We start from the raw sequence: 9,466 nt of genomic DNA on the forward strand, positions 1-9,466 counted from the left end.
TGATTATGCAGGATGTGACCCTAGTGATGGGTTCACGTGTTCTGGAGAGACATGTGTTGCCATGTGCGTGATTGGTACACTCGTGTACTGTGAATTGGTGGAATTTCGTTGGTGGTTTGCTGGTGGATGGGGACGACGGTCCTCGGAGGGAAAATGTTGGATTTGGTGTATAGGGGTCCTGGATGTAAAGGTTGGAACTAGACATAAGGTGGCGGGTAGCCATAAGGTTGGAACTAGACATAAGGTGGGGCGTAGCCATAAGGTTGGAACCGGGCATAAGAAAGGCATCTCAATTCGTGATGGGTGATGTCACGAAGGCATGTGTTGCTTGTGTGATTCTCTATCTGTGACATGTGTTGTCACAAAGGCATGTGTTGCCAATGGTTGTGTCCTTATTCTCTCGTGTTATGCATGTCGAGTGTTATTCTACTAAGTGATGGTAGATTACGCCTTGAGCCGTTCTTATGAGTCGTTATTGGTTCTTGTTGTCTTGGGATGTGTTCCCATATCTTTGTTGTGAGTGCATATAGTCTTGTGTTTGACTTCTACTCTTGGATTTGAACTTATATATACTATATCCCGTTTCGCAAATGATTATATATATATATATATATATATATATATATATATATATATATATATATATATATATATATATATATATATATATATATATATATATATATATATATATATATATATATCCTATCTATGTATGATATTTCACATGTATTGGTGGGTTACCAGCATCATTCGCTGACCGGGCGTCGTCCCATATATTTATGTGTTTCTTTCAAGTGCTGAGTAGAGGCGAGTGCGGTCTAGAGACAGATAGTATAGATCCCTCGAACCTTGTAATGGTTTTGGCCTGTGTGCCTTTGTTAGATTTTAGACTTGTTGTCGTTGACTTTGTTCTTGGATAGACAGATTATGTTGATGTGGTTTACGCCTGTGCGTTCACCGTTGTGTGAGCGTGGCATAACACTCTACGTTTTCCATCTATTTCATATTTAGTCTTCCGTTGTGTATGCTCTTATAGTTAGATTACCTGCATGATTAAGTTTTAAATTGATATGGAAATTGGGGGTGTTACACCTATGCCCAAGCTGTAACACCCCAATTTTCCACGACCAAAATTCGAGAAAATTTTAATTTTTCTTCTTTTATTTAATTAGAAAACACTTTAATTTGCGGAAGCTAAACAAAATAAGGAAAAAATGATGCTACCACCACGTTTAGATACAAGCTATATCTAAAAGCACAGGCTAAAACCAACACTACTAAAACAACCCATAATTTATTCTATTACAATGCATTAAATACAATTGTCTAAGAATTAACTTCTAGATTTTTCTAAAATAATATACAACTTCAAATCTGAAAACTAGAAAGGTGAATCGCTCTCATGCTCCAAATGCTCATGCAACATCACCTGCAAAAGAACTAAGGAGGGGACAAATTCAACATACAACAGCTGGTAAGACTTACTCCACCCCGTAAAACATTTGCATATAGCACGTAACACATAAGAGCATGTAATTTGCACACAAACCCCTTAAACAATTTTATTCTCAACAATACCAATAGTCTTTAATCATTTAAAAATATATATTGAGGAAATCACACATCTAAGTACAAAAAAAAATATCTATAACAACTTCTAGCAAATCGACTAAGGCATTGCCTATCCATAATCCAAAATTATTCGATCGTTATTCTTTCCTCAAAATTCTCCATAAACCTTTACCTCAACATTCTCATATAACCATATCCTCAAAATTTCCATATAACCAATTAAGGAAAATTACCAAACTCCACCAAAGAGAGTTTTCAATCTCTCAAGATAAACACCAAATAGAGAGTATCCAAAACTCTCAAAATAACCACCAAGGTCAATTTTCCAAATAATTGCCTACACTTTTCATATGACCAATAATAGTTATTATATGCAGTGTCAAGGAGGAATGGGTCCAAATGGAGAATTTCAAGCTTCCAAACCAAATCATACCCAAAACCGATCCCAAAATAAACCGGACGAATCTACGAACCGGTGGCCAATCCAATTAGAGAGATATCAGCTCTCATAATAATAATAGTAACCAAAAAGGAGAGTTCAAAACTCCAAGTATCACCATCCCCCGAGACAAAATATATATGTAACTATAACTTTCAAAATTTGCATCTTACATCAAAAGTCTTTGCACCCAAGTAATACTTTCAACCTTACACTTGTATCTGCAACCATTATAACAATTAGCATGACATGAACCAAATATAAATAATCCATCAACCCTAATTATCCAACCAATACCAATACACCAAATACAATGTACCAATAATTCATACCTAATGACTGTAATAAAAAATACCAATTATACTACTTTACATGCCATATACTAATTATTTCACCAATATACCACAAATCTCATAACAATTCAAATAACTCCACACAAATCACATAAATTCATAATAATCAATTTAAACATCATAAATCATACTATAACCAATAATCACATATTTTTATTTTTTTTTTGAATGCAATCACATATTATTTCATACAATTATCCAATAATAAACTTAGCACATAAGCACTCAGTAAAATGATTTTAATTTAGGGTAAACAAGTTTTAGGTAGACATAAATCTTATCCTAGCAGTCAACAATCTTCACTTCGTACAACCGAAACACCTAGACTTGTTGGCTCTAGAATGCTAGTTCTTCAATCAAGATAGGAGACTGATCGAACCAATGAAAAAAAAATGAAGAGACCAAAAGTTTTCACTATTTTCTTATTTTTTTATTTTATTTTATTTATTATTTATTTAATTTTTTATTTTTTATTTTTTGCTTCTTTCGGCGAGAAAGGGATGAGGAAGAAATGAGGGGGAGGAAGAATGATGATGTGGTTTCTAATCTAAAATATATATACTGAAATCATTGTGCTGCCCTATATATAAGAGTTAGGAATCAATAATCAATAATTTTATATATATGTAAATGTACCTATAATATACATGCTAGTATTAGGAAGATCATAATTCGGAAAATATAATTTTTGAAGATAATTAGGATTTGGATTGGGAACACAATGATGATGATTTGGGAAATATCCATCCAGCTAATTATTGATGATTAGTACTAATCAAGTAGATTAGGAAAATTACTCAACAGACTAGGGAATTGACAAAATGCAAAATTATTATTATTATTATTATTACTAGGGGAGGGCTTCAAGTAAGAACTCATAATTAGGTAGGAACATGAGACTAATCTAAGCCTTCGAATCCCATCTAATCAATGGTTCATATTAATTAATCACTAATAAGGAGACCATTAATATAAGAAATTACAAGGGATACAAGAGACATTTTACGCACCCAACATTTAATAATTAATATTGTAATCGGTTTGATCCCTAGAAAATAGCAGAAGAAGACGATTCAGTAATATACTTCTTCCTCCAATCCCGCGAACAACACTGCGACATTCCGTGAACAACACAACTGCGACGGGGACATCTCCAACAAACGCCAGCGAATTCCTGCCGAAAGTGTGCAACTTGAAACAGCCAAAGCCGGGGATTAAGAGATCTTCGAACAATGGCAACATAATACAATGACGGTAAGTTCTACATATGAATATGTAATCATGGTTGTGTTCGAATTTTCAATTGATAGAGACTTGTAATGGATTGTGTAAGTATGCACTCAGAAGTCAGTGTAAATCCATTAGCAATGAGTGGATGCCCATGCGACGACAGTAATATAATGATAATGCCTTCCCCCCCGATTGGGTTCGCTGGCCTAAAAGGCACCCACTTCGACCCTGTAGTGCACACACAGGCCTGGGCTTATGTGGCTGTGTGCACCCACAGTTATGGGGACGTGCACTTACCAACCCCCGTGGACCCGTATGGGCACAACCATCTCAGTGTAAGTGCACACACCTATTCACAAGGGTGAAGCATTGTTGGTACCTTTGCCATGCCGTAACAACCCTAGCCGTGATGGGTGCATGGGCACCTGTGGTGCGAGTACTCTACCAAACAGGGTGTTGAAACCCAGTCGGAGTGTGCACGTTGGTTATATTCTTTGTGCCACACTGTTGAACCACATATTGAACTAATAATTTTGTGTGCACGTTGGTTATATTCTCTGTGCCACACTGTTGAACCACATATTGAACTAACAATTTTGTAACCCCCGAAAGGTGATGTGAGCTTACTAGGGAGATACATCGGTTGCTCGATGAATATCTCTCCCGGATCAACGAATTACTGGACTCCAGAGTGTGAAGAGGGTAAAAAGCCATTCGTGGGACAGGTGTTCAGAACTCTAGAAGGAGGAATTGAATTCTACAAAACTTATACCACTACTACTGGGTTTGATGTGCGGCGTGCTTCCGAGAAGACGGATAGGTAAGGGAAAATCACGTCGAAGTATGTGTTGTGCTCACGTGCTGGGTTCAAACTCCCTACCGGCGAAGGGGACGGGGTAGGCGTGGCAACGGTCGAAGACAATGCCCCAACAAAAAAGCGACGTGTCACAAACCCGGCCTAACAGAATGACCCCACGTGCTTTGACGGAGCACCTGACTCCAACAGTGTTTGCCATTCAGTGTTTCTACAATTCATTTTTTCACTCATTGTTTATTAGTCTATTTCTGTACGAATAATTTTCTACGAAATTGTTTTAATATAGTCATATATATGCATGTTGGCATGAATTCGTTAAATGAAAATTGTCATAGGAATTGCTTTTGGGAGAAAAGATATTGTACTAGGTAGTGTGCACTTGCAATGAGCAGAGTGTGCAACACCTGTTGACTACAGCCCATTTTGGCAACAACGGCATCCACTATGACCCTAAAGTGCTTAGACCAACAGTGTGTGCCATCCAAGAACTTTTCACCTACAATTATATTTTCATTCTTTATTAGTCAATTTGTGTATGGATAATAGTCTTAAAACCTGTTTAAACAGAGTCATATACATGTCGGCCTAAATTCAATAAATCAGAACTGCTTTGGAAGTTGATTTTGGTAAAAATAAGTTGTACTGGCCAGAGTGCATATGTAATAAATATAGTGTGCCCGGCGGAATGAGTTCATGCTATTTTTCCCACAACGGCACCCCCTACGACGCTGAAGTGCATAGGCACCCAAAGAACAGACGACGGAAAAAAAAGCGTGATGCACCCAACCCATGCACTGCCATTGAGCACCTAACCCCAACACTGTGTGCCATCCAGAGCTCCTACACTATATTTTAATCCTCAAACGCTACAAGTCTATTCGAGCAACTACAAATAACAAAGTGTGCCACAGCATACAAACCACTCGATCCAACAAAATCACCGAAATACTCCATAAACAGCCACTTAAGTACCGGCCAAAAAAACAGAAAATTGGGAAAGCACCTGAGACCAACAATGTGTGCCATCATGAACTTTTCACCTATAGTTATATTTTCATTCTTTATTTGTGAATTTGTGTATGGATAATTGTCTAAAAACCTGTTTAAACAGAGTCATATACATGCCGGCCTAAATTCACTAAATCAGAACTGCTTTGGAAGTTGATTTTTGAAAAAATAGGTTGTACTGGCCAGTGTGCACATGCAATAAATAGAGTGTGCCAGGCGGAATGAGTTCACGACATTTTGCCCACAACGGCACCCCCTACGATGCTGAAGTGCACAGGCACCCAAAGAACAGACGACGGGAAAACATGCGTGCCGCACCAAACCCATGCACTGCCACTGAACACCTAACCCCAACACTGTGTGCCATCCAGAGCTCCGACACTACATTTTAATCCTCAAACACTATTAGTATATTTGAGCAACTGCAAATAACAGAGTGTGCCACAGCATACAAACCACTCGATTCAACAAATTCACCGAAATACTCCATAAACAGCCTCTTAAGTACCGGCCAAAAAACATAAAATTGGGAAAGCACCTGAGACCAACAGTGTGTGCCATCATGATCTTTTCACCTACAGTTATATTTTCATTCTTTATTAGTGCATTTGTGTATGGATAATTGTCTAAAAACCTGTTTAAACAGAGTCATATACATTCCGGCCTAAATTCAATAAATCAGAACTGATTTAGAAGTTGATTTTGGAAAAAATAGGTTGTACTGGCCAGTGCGCACATGTAATAAATAGAGTGTGCCCAGCGGAATGAGTTCATGCCATTTTGCCCACAACAGCACCCCCTACGATGCTGAAGTGCACAGGCACCCAAAGAACAGACGACAGGAAAATATGCGTGACGCACCAAACCCATGCACTGCCACTGAGCACCTAACCCCACCACTGTGTGCCATCTGGAGCTCCTACACTATATTTTATTCCTTAAACGCTATTAGTCTATTCGAGCACCTGCAAATAACAGAGTGTGCCACATCATACAAACCACTCGATTAAACAAAATCACCGAAATACTCCATAAACAACCTCTTAAGTACCGGCCAAAAAACAGAAAATTGGAAAAGCACCTGAGACCAACAATGTGTGCCATCATGAACTTTTCAACTACAGTTATATTTTCATTCTTTATTAGTCAATTTGTGTATGGATAATTGTCTAAAAACATGTTTAAACAGAATCATATACATGCCGACCTAAATTCAATAAATCAGAACTGCTTTAGAAGTTGATTTTGGTAAAAATAGGTTGTACCGGCCAGTGTACACATGTAATAAATAGAATGTGCCCGGCGGAATGAGTTCATGCCATTTTGCCTACAACGGCACCCCCTACGATGCTAAAGTGCACAGGCACCCAAAGAACAGATGACAGGAAAACATGCGTGACGCACCAAACCCATGCACTGCCACTGAGTACCTAACCTCACCATTGTGTGCCATCCGGAGCTCCTACACTACATTTTATTCCTCAAACGCTATTATTCTATTCGAGCACCTACAAATAACAGATAACAGAGTGTGCCACAGCATACAAACCACTCGATTCAACAAAATCACCGAAATACTCCATAAACAGCCTCTTAAGTACCGGCCAAAAAACATAAAATTGGGAAAGCACCTGAGACCAACCGTGTGTGCCATCATGAACTTTTCATTAAAAAAGTGGTGACCGTTAACAATAAATTAGATCTCACATAAGCTGCTTCCTTTGTAGTTTACTAAATGATAGCCTCATGAGAATTGAGAACTGACCATTCATTCAACCTGCAGCCCTTGATACACGTTGATTATCAGCATATGGCATCAGGTAAGCGGTAAGCCTTGAAGACAACAGGCTGTTAATAAAAAGTGGTGAGGCTGCTGATGCACATCGTAGCTTACTAAAAAAAATCGGTGTTCTATAGAAGAAAGTGATCAATCATATGTTGTATAACGTCTGCACCTTCTGAATGTACACTCTGGACTTTGACCTGCAATTTATTTTGCTGGAAAATATGAAATTGTACTTTTCGTTTGCAGTTTCCATTCAATTAAGAAAATTGCTATAGTTGAAGAGTATCAAGGGCAAAAAAGCAACACACAGACCTGGATAATACTATGAGCAGCGAATTTTATTCTGCTTGTATGGAAGCTGACATCTACTTTCTCCCATGGCACACGAGATAAAAATGTCACCAGTTCCTTTGCACCATATAGCCCAAATATAATACAGCAAAATAAAAAACAACACATTGTACGCATAAGAATCCGAAATCTATTTTAAAATAAAAATTTGAAAAAGCCGAAAACCGACCTGGAGCAGCGGCCGACGAGGTCGCCGGCCGTGGGCGCTTAGGGTTCCGAGCAACGGTGCCAGCCATCTCAACGGGAATTTCGATCGATGATGAAGACTATTGGACGGACTCAAAAGCTACGACCTACGGTATTCTACTCCAGCACAACGAGACTGCGAAAATTAAGAGATATAATCCCCCATCCGCATGCACGCTTGATTGAAGTGACCAAACTACCCCCTACACGCCCAAAGATTTAATTACAACGCTAAATACATAACTACAAAAAAATTTAAATATGCACCGTAGATGGATTCAAATAAATGGCCCAGATTGGTTCTCATGTTCCTACCTCACACTGAGTTCCTATATGATTTTTATTCTTATTACTAGTACTAGTATTTGCACCCGTGCGATGCACGGAATGAATTTGTTGTAATATATTAAGAATATATGAATCGATATATAATTATTTAAATTAGAACATCAAATATTATATAGTGCAATTAAAGATATGGTTTGGATCGTTTATATATTTTGATGTTATCATTGCTTGAATTTGTGCAAATAATTGGTCAAATTAATAGTTAATGTCTAGATGTACGCATGCGGTGCTATAACTTTGAAGATTTTATTTATCATTATTTAGAATTTTCATAAATTAGGCAAATGTGCTCGTTCTCTAACAATTCAGTTATAGAAATGAATTGTTATCCTTATTCATTTGTATGGAATATATATTTTTTTGTCTAGATATATAACAATTTTTTCGTTAAAAAAAACTTAATATCACCGATTATATTTACACATTATTGAAACCTCTTTGTAGACGACATTGGTAGTGACAACACAATCTTGTTCATCTCGTCTAGAGCTAACACCTTTAATCCATCATGACAGATTACTTGGATTAAAATATATAATGGTAGAATATTACTCAATTAGTTATCCTTTTATATTTTTAGTCAATTAGTGATATCAGATTCATTTTCAGCCAATTATTCTTTTTTTATTTTCAGTCAATTAATCAATTAGAATATCAAATGCAGTGATAGTTTTACCTAATTTTCGTTCAATTTTTAATTGATGATGTAGATATTATTATTGAAATATTTTCGTTCCATTTTTAATTTACATTTACTATTGTTCAAAATATGCATTTACTATTGATAATGTAGAATATTATTATTGAAATATTTTTCTCCAATTTTTAATTTTCATTCCATTTTTAATTAAAATGCAATGATCTAACCATTTCTTCTTTTTTTTTTTATATAGTCAATTATGGAGCATTTTTTATTTGCAGTCAATTATTAATATTCATTTCCTTTTATATTTTGAGTCAATTAGTAATATTACATTCATTTTCAGTCAATTATTTTTTTTTTATTTTCAGTCAATTAGAATATAGATGTATTGATATTTTTACCTAATTTCCGTTACATTTTAATTTGATAATGTAAAATATTATTAATGAAATATTTTCGTTCCATTTTTAATTTACATTTACAATTTTTTAAAATATGTCTTTACTACTTGATGATGCAAAATATTATTATAGAAATATTTTATTTCTATTCTTAATTTTCCTTTACTTCTAAACAAAAAGAAAAAAAAACTTTGGACTTCTCACTACTTGCCCACATTGATGGGCAAGCAATTATGTTTGTAAACGTTTTCAAGAGCTCATCTTTCCAAACATTTTCAATGTGAGATTAAAATGATCCCACATCATTCTTCTTATTTTTTTCTAATTTT

This window comes from Ipomoea nil, unplaced genomic scaffold (assembly GCF_001879475.1).
Source record: "Ipomoea nil cultivar Tokyo-kokei standard unplaced genomic scaffold, Asagao_1.1 scaffold2823, whole genome shotgun sequence".
Classification (NCBI taxonomy): Eukaryota; Viridiplantae; Streptophyta; class Magnoliopsida; order Solanales; family Convolvulaceae; genus Ipomoea; species Ipomoea nil.